The sequence below is a fragment of the Sesamum indicum genome, linkage group LG11 (genome assembly GCF_000512975.1).
Source record: "Sesamum indicum cultivar Zhongzhi No. 13 linkage group LG11, S_indicum_v1.0, whole genome shotgun sequence".
NCBI classification, from domain to species: Eukaryota; Viridiplantae; Streptophyta; class Magnoliopsida; order Lamiales; family Pedaliaceae; genus Sesamum; species Sesamum indicum.
In genome coordinates this window covers 1516925-1529046 of record NC_026155.1, presented here as the reverse complement: position 1 = coordinate 1529046, position 12122 = coordinate 1516925, and positions in this window count along the sequence as shown.

The window sequence follows — 12122 nt, the reverse complement described above, 5'->3', positions numbered from 1 at the left end:
TATGGAACAATTTTATTTGTTGTAACTATATTACTTATACAATAAGTGTAGTAATGTTATCCCATATCCACAATTCAACACATTCAACTTAGTTATCAAGAAGTTGCTTTCATTATTCATACAAACAGTGCAACTATCCTGAAATTTTGAACATGACTGGTGACTCTGCGGAAATGTCAATCTAACTCAATTTACTTTGTCCATGTATTGTTTAATAATGCTGCAATTGAACGACACATCATTCCTTCATGTAAAGAAAGACATATACCTCTTATTGATAGAAAATTACTGTGAGAAACATTTGTCATGCTAGTGAGATGTGTTGTTAGGTGTAGTATATGCACAATTAGTCGCATTTCGACCTCTGTCATCCAAAGTTGCTTTCCTTGTTGCTCATATAATAACTACAACTATCTTGACATCATAACCTGACTCAGCGAGATGAATCTAATGCAATCTGTTCTGTCCATCTATTGTATGATGCATGCTGCGTAGAAAGATGACTTACCTTCAATTTGGCATTTCAACAAACATTTAATATGCATAGAAAGAAAGAAACTTACCTTCAAAATCAAAAGCAAAACAAACCCAACAACTAACCAAAAATCTAATTTCACAACAAATGCATCACCATTACATGATTACAACTCCATTATTAAAAAATTACCTGGCAAAATAGCGAGTGCGGACTGTTTCGGCGAAGGAGGAGAAGTCATTGATGGTGGGTCGGTGGCAGGCTGGCAGCGGCTTCTGGTCGCCGGTGGCAGCAACAACAGGTCCTTGGAGTCGACGGCAATGATTGGAGGAAGAACATTTTTTGGGAAGAAGCATAATGTTTGGTTTCAATTTTGCTTAATCTCCGAGATGCGCCAAAATATGAACAATGTTTGTCTTGAAAGTTTTTGTGGTGTTTTAAGATGTTTTGAAACAGTGCCTCATTTATTTTTTGTCAAAATAAGTCTACACTAATTATAGGCACTACAACTAAAAAAATTATATACATACTCATACATATATATAAATATATATAAAAAAAATATGATTTGACAATGAACAGTAGTTTTTGTCTCCTAGTAACAACATTCAACAAATTATACTTATTTTATATTATCTCCAAAAAAAAATCCAAACGTATATACTATTGTTGGAGAATGACTAAGTCTTTAGACTCCTAGACTCCTAATCTTTAAGACTCCTAAAATTATTTTTTACTTTTAAAATATTAAGATAAATCCATTGAATATTTGTGGATGGGATAGAGTCCTATTTTTTCCAACTACTTAGGTAAGGCTCTATAAATAGGGGTAAACTCATTTCATTTTACACACCAAAATTTGAGAGCTCTCCTCTTCTAGCTCATTTCTCTTCTTTCATCTCTGAGTTTTATATTTTGTTCGTTGTTCCAAGCTTTCTTCCATGAGTGCGCGTGTAAGAAAGTAATAGCTGTGTTAACCTTGGGGAGCGATCGGTTTATACTATTTGCACCACGGTAGTATCGAAATTTTATTTTCAAGGCAGTGGTTTTCCACGGCACAGTCTTTCAATTTTCCAACAGTTGAAAGCGAAATATTATTATAATGGCTGTTCTAATTGCTAAAACACTGTCTGACCTCTCCAAACTAGAGCCACTTGACGGGACCAACTATAAACGATGGTCACAAAAGTTGCTCATATTTTTTGAACAATTGGACGTGGACTATGTGCTGTTCCAGAATCCACCAGAAACTCCAACTGAAATCTCCACTCTTGCCATTACTGCAGCGGCAATTCCAGCAGAAGGGACGACTACAAAATTTGAGCACGAGATAAAACTGAAATACGACAAAGATAATAAAACGGTGAGAGGTCATCTGCTGAATCATATGAATAATTCTCTGTTCGATTTATTTGTCAATCTATAAGAGTGCCAAAGAAATCTGGACTACAATGGAGGCAAGATACGGAGGTGATGACGCTGGAAGAAAAAAGTACGTCGTCGGCAAATGGCTTCAATTTCAAATGGTCGATGAGAAGCCTATAATGGACCAAATCCATGAGTACGAGAACCTAGTAACTGAAGTGCTAAGCGAGGGCATGAAAATGTGTGAAATTTTACAAGCCAACGTACTACTGGAGAAATTCCCTCCTACTTGGAGCGAATATCGCAACCTTTTGAAGCACAAGAAAAAGGATCTAACACTTCAAGAACTGATCAGCCATATGAGAACGGAGGAAGCAAATCGCCTAAAAGATAAGAAAACTTCTCTCTCTTCTGTTTCAGTTAAAGCTAACCTTGTTGAGTCTGCTGGATTTAAAAACAGGTTTTCCCAGAATAAAATAAAAGGTTTTCAAAAGAACAATCAACACAAGATGTTCAAAGGACCTGACAGGAAGATCCAAAAGCACAAAATATCGTGCTACTGCTGTGGGAAACTAGGACACAAAGCGTACCAGTGCTACCATAGAAAGGATCAACAAAAGACAAACCAAAAACCAACCGCTAAATCTACTCCACAAGTCAACCTAGTTGAATATGATGAGATCATCGCTGCAGTAGTTGTAGAAGCCAACTTGATAGAGAACAAAGAAGATTGGATACTAGACACTGGCGCATCCAGACATTTCTGCTCCAACAAAGCACTATTCCATGAACTTAGCGACGCAACGGACGGCGAGTGTGTCTTCATGGGAAACTCTACAACCGCCGGAGTCTTGGGTAAAGGAAAGATCTTCCTTAAACTTACTTCTGGCAAAACACTTGCTTTGAATGACGTACTATATGTGCCTTCCTTACGTAGAAATCTAGTTTCTGGTAGTTTATTGAATAAAGCTGGCTTAAAAATTGTGTTAGAATCTGATAAGGTTATAATCACTAGGAATAATGACTTTGTAGGAAAGGGATACTTATCTGGTGGTTTATTTGTTCTAAACACTGTTTCGCCTGCTATTAATAAAATTTCTTCCAGTTCTGCTTATTTGATGGAATCTGTTGATATTTGGCATGGTAGATTAGGACATGTAAACTATTCCTCTATTAAAAGGTTGAAAACTATGAATCTTATTAATATTTCTGACACAAATGGATGCTCTAAATGTGGAATTTGTGTAGAGGCAAAATACGTAAAGAAATCTTTTAAACCCATCACATCTAGAAGTACTAAATTATTAGAATTAATCCACTCAGATCTAGCTGATTTCAAAAACACATTAAGCAAGGGTGGTAAAAAATATTATATCTCTTTCGTTGATGATTTTTCTAGATACACTAGGATTTATCTATTAAAATCAAAAGATGAGGCTACTGAAATATTTTTGAAATTTAAGGCTGAAGTTGAAAAGCAATTAGACAAGAAGATTAAAAGACTCAGATCTGATAGAGGTGGAAAGTACAATACTAAATTCTTGAAAGAATATTGTGAGATTAATGGAATAATCTATGAAATGTCTGCTCCATATACACCTCAACAAAATGGCATAGCCGAACGAAAAAATAGAACTCTAAAAGAAATGATGAATGCTATGCTTTTAAGCTCAGGTATGCCTGATAATATGCGGGAGAAAGCAGCTTTATCTGCATGTTATATCCTTAATAGAGTCCCACATAAAAAATTGGATAAAACCCCTTATGAATTATGGAAAGGGTTTGCTCCTAACTTTAAACATCTTAAAGTGTGGGATTGTCTGGCTAAAGTAGCATATCCAGAATTTAAGAAAATAAACATAGGACCTAAAACCTTTGATTGTGTGTTTATTGGATATGCCCAAAATAGTGCCGCATATAGATTCATGTGTTTAAATGATTACTCTCTTTGTGAATCAAGAGATGCTGAATTTTTTGAACTAGTTTTTCCATTAATTAAAACTTCTAGAACGGACATAGCTTTGTCAAGGAATAAACCTTTGTTAACTTCCTCTAATTCTATTGTGAATGAACCTAGAAGAAGTAAAAGATAAAAAACTGGACATAGTTTTGGACCATTCTTTCTAACTGCTTTCATAACGGAAGACCAAGGAAAGATAAATGAAGACTTTGTTTCAATATTTTTAGTTGAAGATGATCCTAAGACATATACGGAAGCAATACCCTCCATAGATTCTAGTTTCTGGAAGGAAGCCATTAAAAATGAACTAGATTCTATAATGTTAAATCATACTTGGGATTTAGTAGATTTGCCTATAGGAAGTAAGCCTATAAAATGCAAATGGGTATTCAAGAAAAATTAAAACCAGATGGATCAATAGCTAAATTTAAGGCACGATTAGTGGTTGTGGGTTATACACAAAAGAAAGACATAGACTACTTTGATACATATTCACCCGTGACAAAGATTGCAACCATTAGAACTCTAGTTGCACTATCAGCTATTCTTGGCTTAATAATTTATCAAATGGATGTAAAAACAGCCTTCCTAAATGGAGACTTGGAAGAAGAAATATATATGGAACAACCAAAGGGGTTTATTATACCTAGCCAAGAAAATAAAGTTTGTAAACTTAGAAAATCACTATATGGGTTAAAACAAGAACTGAAACAATGGTATGAAAAGTTTGATCATACTTTAAAAACTAATAGATACAAAACACATGTATCAGATACATGTGTATACTCAAAATTGTTTGGGACAGAATGTGTTATTATATGCCTATATGTCGATGATATGCTGATTTTTGGCAGTAACATAGAAAGAATTAATGAAATCAAAAGATTCTTATCGGCACATTTTGACATGAAAGATCTAGGAGAAGCTGATGTAATCCTAGGCATTAAAATTAGAAAAACGAAAAATGGGTTCTCTCTTTGTCAGTCTCACTACATAAAGAAAATCTTGGACAAGTTCGGTGGTCAAGATGAACACTACATAAAGAAAATCTTGGACAAGTTCGGTGGTCAAGATGAAATACCAGTCAAAACACCCTATGACGCGAGTATATGTCTCAAAAAAAAATAAAGGTGATAGTGTGTCACAAGCTGAGTATGCAAAATCATAGGGAGTGTTATGTTTCTCATGAACTAAACCAGACCTGATATAGCTTATGCTGTGAGTAGACTAAGTCGGTATACCCATAATTCCAATAATGAACATTGGAATGCACTACGTCGCTTGTTAAGATATCTAAAGGGGACTATAAACTTGAGTTTGCACTTTAATAAATTCCCCCCAGCGTTAGAAGGATTTTGTGATGCAAATTGGGTTACCGATAATGATGAAGTAAGCTCAACTAGTGGATTCGTCTTTACTTTGGGTGGGGGAGCTATTTCCTGAAAATCTGCAAAACAAACTTGTATAGCTTGCTCTACTACGGAATCTGAATTTATAGCTCTTGAATTAGCATGTCAAGAAGCAGAGTGGCTGAGAAACTTATTGGGAGATGTGCCCTTGTGGGGGTCAACTGTGCCAGTATCTCTACACTGTGACTCCCAAGCTGCTATTGGAATTGCCAAGAACTATGCTTACAATGGCAAAAGGAGACATTCGTATCAGACACGAAGCAGTGAAAGAACTCCTAAAGAATGGGATCATCTCCCTGGATTAGGTGAGGTCCGAGAGGAACTTGGCAGATCCTCTCACTAAAGGACTAACCAGGAGAATTATCTTTGAGTCTTCGAGAGCAATGGGGTTAAAATCCCTTGATTGATGAAATATGGTATTGACCATATAAATCCATAGCCCTATGTTTGGGTGGTCCTAATAAGGACTTGATGGATAACTCTGACTCTGTTCAGGAAGATAGCCTCATAGCTCAGTTGTTGAGTGGTCTATAGACTTGATGAAGCTATCTGTGTTGAGTGTGGAGGTGGGCCGCTTCTATGAAAGAAAAATGAAAGTTCTTTCTAGAGCACTCATTTGAACCCAAGGTATAAAGCGTTATCGCGGAACAACGAACACTAAGGAATTCATACGTGATTGTGGGGGTTTCAATTTGAGCTATCGAAAGTTCAATAGTCATATCACTCTCGTTAGCCAAATTGATTGCTCACTTCACTACGCATTAATTCAATCGAAAGATATTAATGTGTAAGTATATCTATTCCTTCACTCAGAAATCATATTCGTCTTTTACATTAATCATTTGTGGGGGATTGTTGGAGAATGACTAAGTGTTTAGATTCCTAGACTCCTAATCTTTAAGACTCCTAAAATTAATTTTTTGCTTTTAAAATATTAAGATAAATCCATTGAATTTTTGTGGATGGGATGGAGTCCCATTTTTTCCAACTACTTAGGTAAGGCTCTATAAATAGGGGTAAGCTCATTTCATTCTACACACCAAAATTTGAGAGCTCTCCTCTTCTAGCTTATTTCTCTTCTTTCACCTCTAAGTTTTATATTTTGTTCGTTGTTCCAAGCTTTCTTCCACGAGTGCGCGTGTAAGAAAGTAATAGCTGTGTTAACCTTGGGGAGCGATCGATTTATACTATTTGCACCACGGTAATACCGAAATTTTATTTTCAAGGCAGTGGTTTTCCACGGCACAGTCTTTCAATTTTCCAACAACTATCTCTAACACATATTTATTTATCTTTGTTTCTCTCTCTATCTCCACAAAATACATCAAAATAAGTTAAAAATAAAATCAAACATAGTGTTGGTGTTTTTGGTGTAAAGTATAACCCGTTTGAACCCTCTCCCTTTTTGCCTTTCTCCCGATCGGGTTCTTCGGGTCGAGTGGTCTAACCCGCACCCGAACCCGACTATTCTTAATCGGGTTACGAGTTAATCCGAACCCGTACAAAACTCAAAAAAATCGACCCGAATAGTTTGTATCCAATCGGGTCGGGACCCAATTAACCTGATCCGTTCGCCCACCCCTACTCCCAACACAAACAGACTCTAACAAGATTGTTTTTTTTTTTTTAAAGAATAAAGATAAATTACAACAACCTCTCTTGAGGTTTGACATAACTATGAATACCTTCTCATTGTTAGAAAAGTTATCAATATCCCCCTAGTTTTAACGATCGCCTAACAATTAGCCAATCCATTGGTCAGTTTCCATCCATTTATAGGTGAATTGACCAAAATGCCCTTATGGACTAATAATTATAGTTTTATTTATTTTTTAATTTTTTTTATTTTTTATGGACTAACTGGAATTTTTTTTATAAATTTTCAAAAAATTTTCATCCACTCTGTTTTATTTTTTTTATAAATTTTTAATTTTTTTAAGAAAATATAGTAAGCGCAAAATTGGTAATTTCATACCTTGCTTCAACACTTACATAATTTCATCAAACATCAGGGATATGTTTGTAATTTTTCAAACACCCAAGGGGTATTCGTAATTATGTCAAACTTCAGTATTGTCGTTATAATTTACCAAAAAAAAAAAATCAAAGTGGTTATATATACAGTTGAGAAGTGCAAAAATGTCGTCAATCTTTTTCACCAAAGCCAACATGTGACACCCATGTGCCTCTTTTCCCTCCAAATAGCTGTACAAAACTGCACGTGACAAATACATGGCTGTTTTCATAGTTTTTTAGGTAGGTGGCCACATGCATTGATTTTTCAAGTTGTGAGACCTAATTTGCTGTGTCTATAAAGTTTGGGATTGAAAGTGTAATTACCCCTCAATAGTGGGATAAAAAGTACAATTTTATCATTTTATTGTAAAAACAAGAATAGAAATAGGTAATTTACAAATCACATATTATTTTCATATGCCAAATTTAAGTGTAAACTACAACATCATTCATAATATGGAATTATCAAATATTAATAGAGATTTCATTTACAATATGTACATAATATATATATATATATATATATATAATTCACATTGTTATTCATATTGCAATATTAAAATATGAAAACAAAAATTCAAGGCAACCTCCGTGCTAAATATGCGAAAGAATTTTTATTATTTTTTCTACCAACAATCCGTCATAGTTTTTAAAATAAGATATATATAATTTTCGAACTATTTATTGCTCCCGAAATTCAATGGCCGTCTTCTCATCTAAACCAATCTCCCCCCTCCCCCCACCCCCGCTCCTCTTATCCATATATATGAGGAATTTATAGAAAATTCATCGGTGCACCCTCAATGATTGTGACTCTAAACCCTAATCACTCGTCATAGCTCATTTTCGGGCTTTGATTATACTATATCATTTATATATTTAGAACCATATATATATATTATACCCGTACATATTAAATATAATAAAAAATAAAAAAGCATTATAAAATACAAAAAAAAAATCTAAAAGTACATTGTGAAACTCAAATTGACAACATACTAATTAAAAAAAACATCATTGTAGCAAGTGAACAAGAAATCCTTGGGGGAGGGCTGCTCCCTTCACTTCAAGTCCACAAACATATATATATATATATATATATATAATAAAATGAGATGTCCAAATGCTGACAGCAGAGGATGTGTACATGGATTTGCGCAGAAGGGTTCTTGTGGCCTCAGATGTTCTGCTGACTCACCTCCACATCCACACCCAACATCTCACTTTTCCTAATTATTATGTGAATTATTAACTGTCATTAGTGATTGTCTTATTATTTTAAACTGCCCTTTTAATTAAATTACACACAAAGTGGAAAAGGAATCATTTACCTTTAGTCTTTCTGCAATTAAAGAAATGACCAAAGCAACATTTGTTTAATCCTTCCAAAGATTAGTGACAGTTTAGGGGTTATGATTAAGGCAAGAAAACAGGTGTTTAGTGGTTAAAATAGTGATCCCTTTTTGTCTTAATCAAAGGAAAAAAGTGCATACTTTGAAGGGATGGGAATGGGACCTCTAATTATGGAATACTAGTCACCAACATTATTATTATTATTATATAAGCACAGCCATTTCTAATCAGAAGGTTGTGCGTTCAATTTTTCTCATCATTATATTAGGCTTTTTCTTACCAGTAAAGACAATAAGAAAATTACATTATTCTGATAGTCTTGCCGAATTACTGAACTGCCCATGATCAAGAACGACCACCTTATGAAGACAATTAATCAGAGGCCTGAACTGTATTTTTGCTGCCCCATAATATGGGTGTAAAAGGGTCCATTTTTTTGGGGAAGAAGATCCAGAGTAATTGTAATATTGAGATCGCGCAAAGTTTAAGGTTGTAATTTCCTGACTGAATGCAGTTTGTTATTTTTGCATTGATGGGTGATTTGTAAATACCTTTGAGAGAATATGACAGCCTCCAGGGTGATGTTTTGGTCCATCATGGCGATCGAAATTGAAGATATCGGAGATGCCATTAGTTAAAGTTAATAGGGAGGGGTAGTAGAGCTACATTTCAAAAAATAATATAGGCGATTTTTTAACTAAACTTTTTAAACATAAGAGGGTTTTATGTTCTTTGGCTATTTATTTATTTTATAAAAGAAGAAAGAAAGATTCACAAAGATTACACCTACCACCAAATTTAGAGTGTGGATAAGGTTCTTCACCAAGTGTGGAGTAGTCCCTAGCTGTGTCCTATACTCTTTTTCTAGATATGGGAATCATGATTATTAAATGTAGTGACCTTTGGAAGACACTAATTTGTAGTTTATTATATATGAATACATTTAAAATAATTTTATATAATTTTAATTATTACTAAATATTCGACATTAGATACGTGGACTATTCAGAATTTTTTAAAAAAAATTCGAATATGGTATAAAATACGTTTTTTGTAGTATCTGATTAATAGTAGATATGACGAGAGTATTAATTTATATGATAAATTATATTGACAGCCCTTGAGGTTACCATTCTTTTTAAAATTATAAGTACAGCTCCTGAGGTTGTTATAATTGTAATTACAAGTATTCTCCTTATTAAAGAACGAAACCTCGCCATTATACATCTTGAACTAAATACCGAGACCCCTTCAGAAGGTGCTTTTGTAAATATTTACGAAACTAAATCTAATTTAAGTGAAAAATGCTGATATAATTTATTCTAAACTTATCACAAACTCCTCTGCACCAGAAAAATATATTTGACAATATTACATATATATTAATATTAAAATGTTAATGGACTATCCTAATGTAATTAATAAATTTTAATACTTTTAAAAAAATTATCATATCACATATTCGTATTATATTTCTATAAAATCTTACTTCATATTAATGTAAAAGAAACTATATATTATCACAAATAGAAAATATTATATAATGTATGATAGCAACATAGGAAGTAGGAAGAAGTCAGAAAAAGCTAAATTAAAACAAACACAAACGTATAATTACCAAAACTTTAACATAATCTTTGGATTCGTTTTCTGAGTGTTTTTTTGTGTTTTGTGGAGATAGAGAGAGAAAAACAAAGATAAATAAGCATGTATTAGAGATGATATACATGTTTTGATTTGTTTTTGGAAATAATTTAAAATAAGTATTGTACGTTTGATGTTGTGTTTTGAGAGACAAAAATTACTATTCATTGTCAAATCATGTCTTTTTTATATATATATTTATGTATATGTATGTGTATATATATGTATATATTTATACTAAAACAGTTTAAAATACTTAGATAATGTGTTTCTGAATGATGACAAACATTGAGCATGTTTTGACTCATTTTAAAAATAACTTGAAAATGAAAACAAATATAGTGTAATATTTTTATTTAATATTTTTACTTGTACACTAATAATAATAACTTGGTCAAATACGTTTCATTTTTATTTTTCCTTTTTTGGTTTTAAATTTAATTTTCCTGTGATTGATTTTATGACAAGTGAGAGAGACAGAGAGTGAGGTGGAAATTTGATTTGAATAAATTAATTAAAAAGTATATTACATTATCCATCAAATTTTTATGCAATTGGAGGGGAAGGGGGGTGGGGTGGGGGGTAGTGGGATTATTAGTTTTGGGGAATTTTGAGACAAGTGGCAATCTATGTATATGTGGGACGTTTGAGCAACCTTGGCGGGCATGTCAGACTACTTGCTCAGATAAGAGCGTGTTTCCCACACTTTGCATACTTAATGTTGGAAGGGATGTTAATAATTAGGAATAATTACTATTCATTCTCCTGGAATTTAATATAATTACATTTAAATTTTATGTGATTTGAAAAATTACAACTAACATTTCTGAAATTTGATTCTATTTATCAAATAAGTTCCTCTATTAGTCAAAAAAATTACTAAATTTGTTGATATTAACCAAAAATTGAATGAGAATTAATTTTACCCTTGATTGACTATTACTGACTTATTGTATGTCAAATAATATTTTTTAAACTAAAATACTGTTATAACTGTGAAAATATACTTTCTCATGTGTATTAATATGTGAATACGTATGAGGGTAATTTAATCATAAAAAGATTCATTTGACCGGTAATAAGTCAGTAATAAGTCAACCGATAGTAATATATATCTTTTTTTAATTTTTTTTTGTTAATATTAATAATTTTGGTGAATTTTAACTAATGGAGGGACTTATTTGTTGGACGAAAGCAAACTTTAAGGGTACTAAATATAATTTCCCAAACTATATAGGGTCTACGTATAATTACACAAAACTTCAGGGGAGCGGAGGGTAATTATATCTTATAATTAAGGTTTATTATACTTTAGCATTCGAAGTACTATCATTTTTATATTTTGGTATCTTTTTTTTTTGTCAATTTATCATTGTACGAAAGTTTACATTTTGTCATTATAAGTTGATACAAAAAAAGGTTTAGACGATAAATTACAAAATTTAGCCAAATTTCAAAAGAGCCCATTGTAATTTACACTTATCATTTATATATGTATAACGAAATCTAACAAATGAAAATAAAAGTAAGGGTTTATTACACTTAAATTCCATTTAAAAATATAAAATTATATTTTTTTCTAAAAAAATTTTAAAATTACACTTATACCCCTTCCGAAAATACGTCATTTACACATGACCTTCTTCCGTTAATGTTTGGATGAGAAATGCTGACTCAAGTAAAAAGAGTTACATAAAATTTTTAATTTTGCCACTCATTTAACATTCTCATGCATATTTTGGTATATATACGGAGTGCGATAAAAATTATTATGTATATATATATGTGTGTGTGTGTGTGTGCATGTTCTTTTTCTTTATAAGTACAAAATTATTATATAAGGACATAAAATGAGGGGTAAAATAAAAATGTATATAATTAATTTTTTGGTAATATAAAT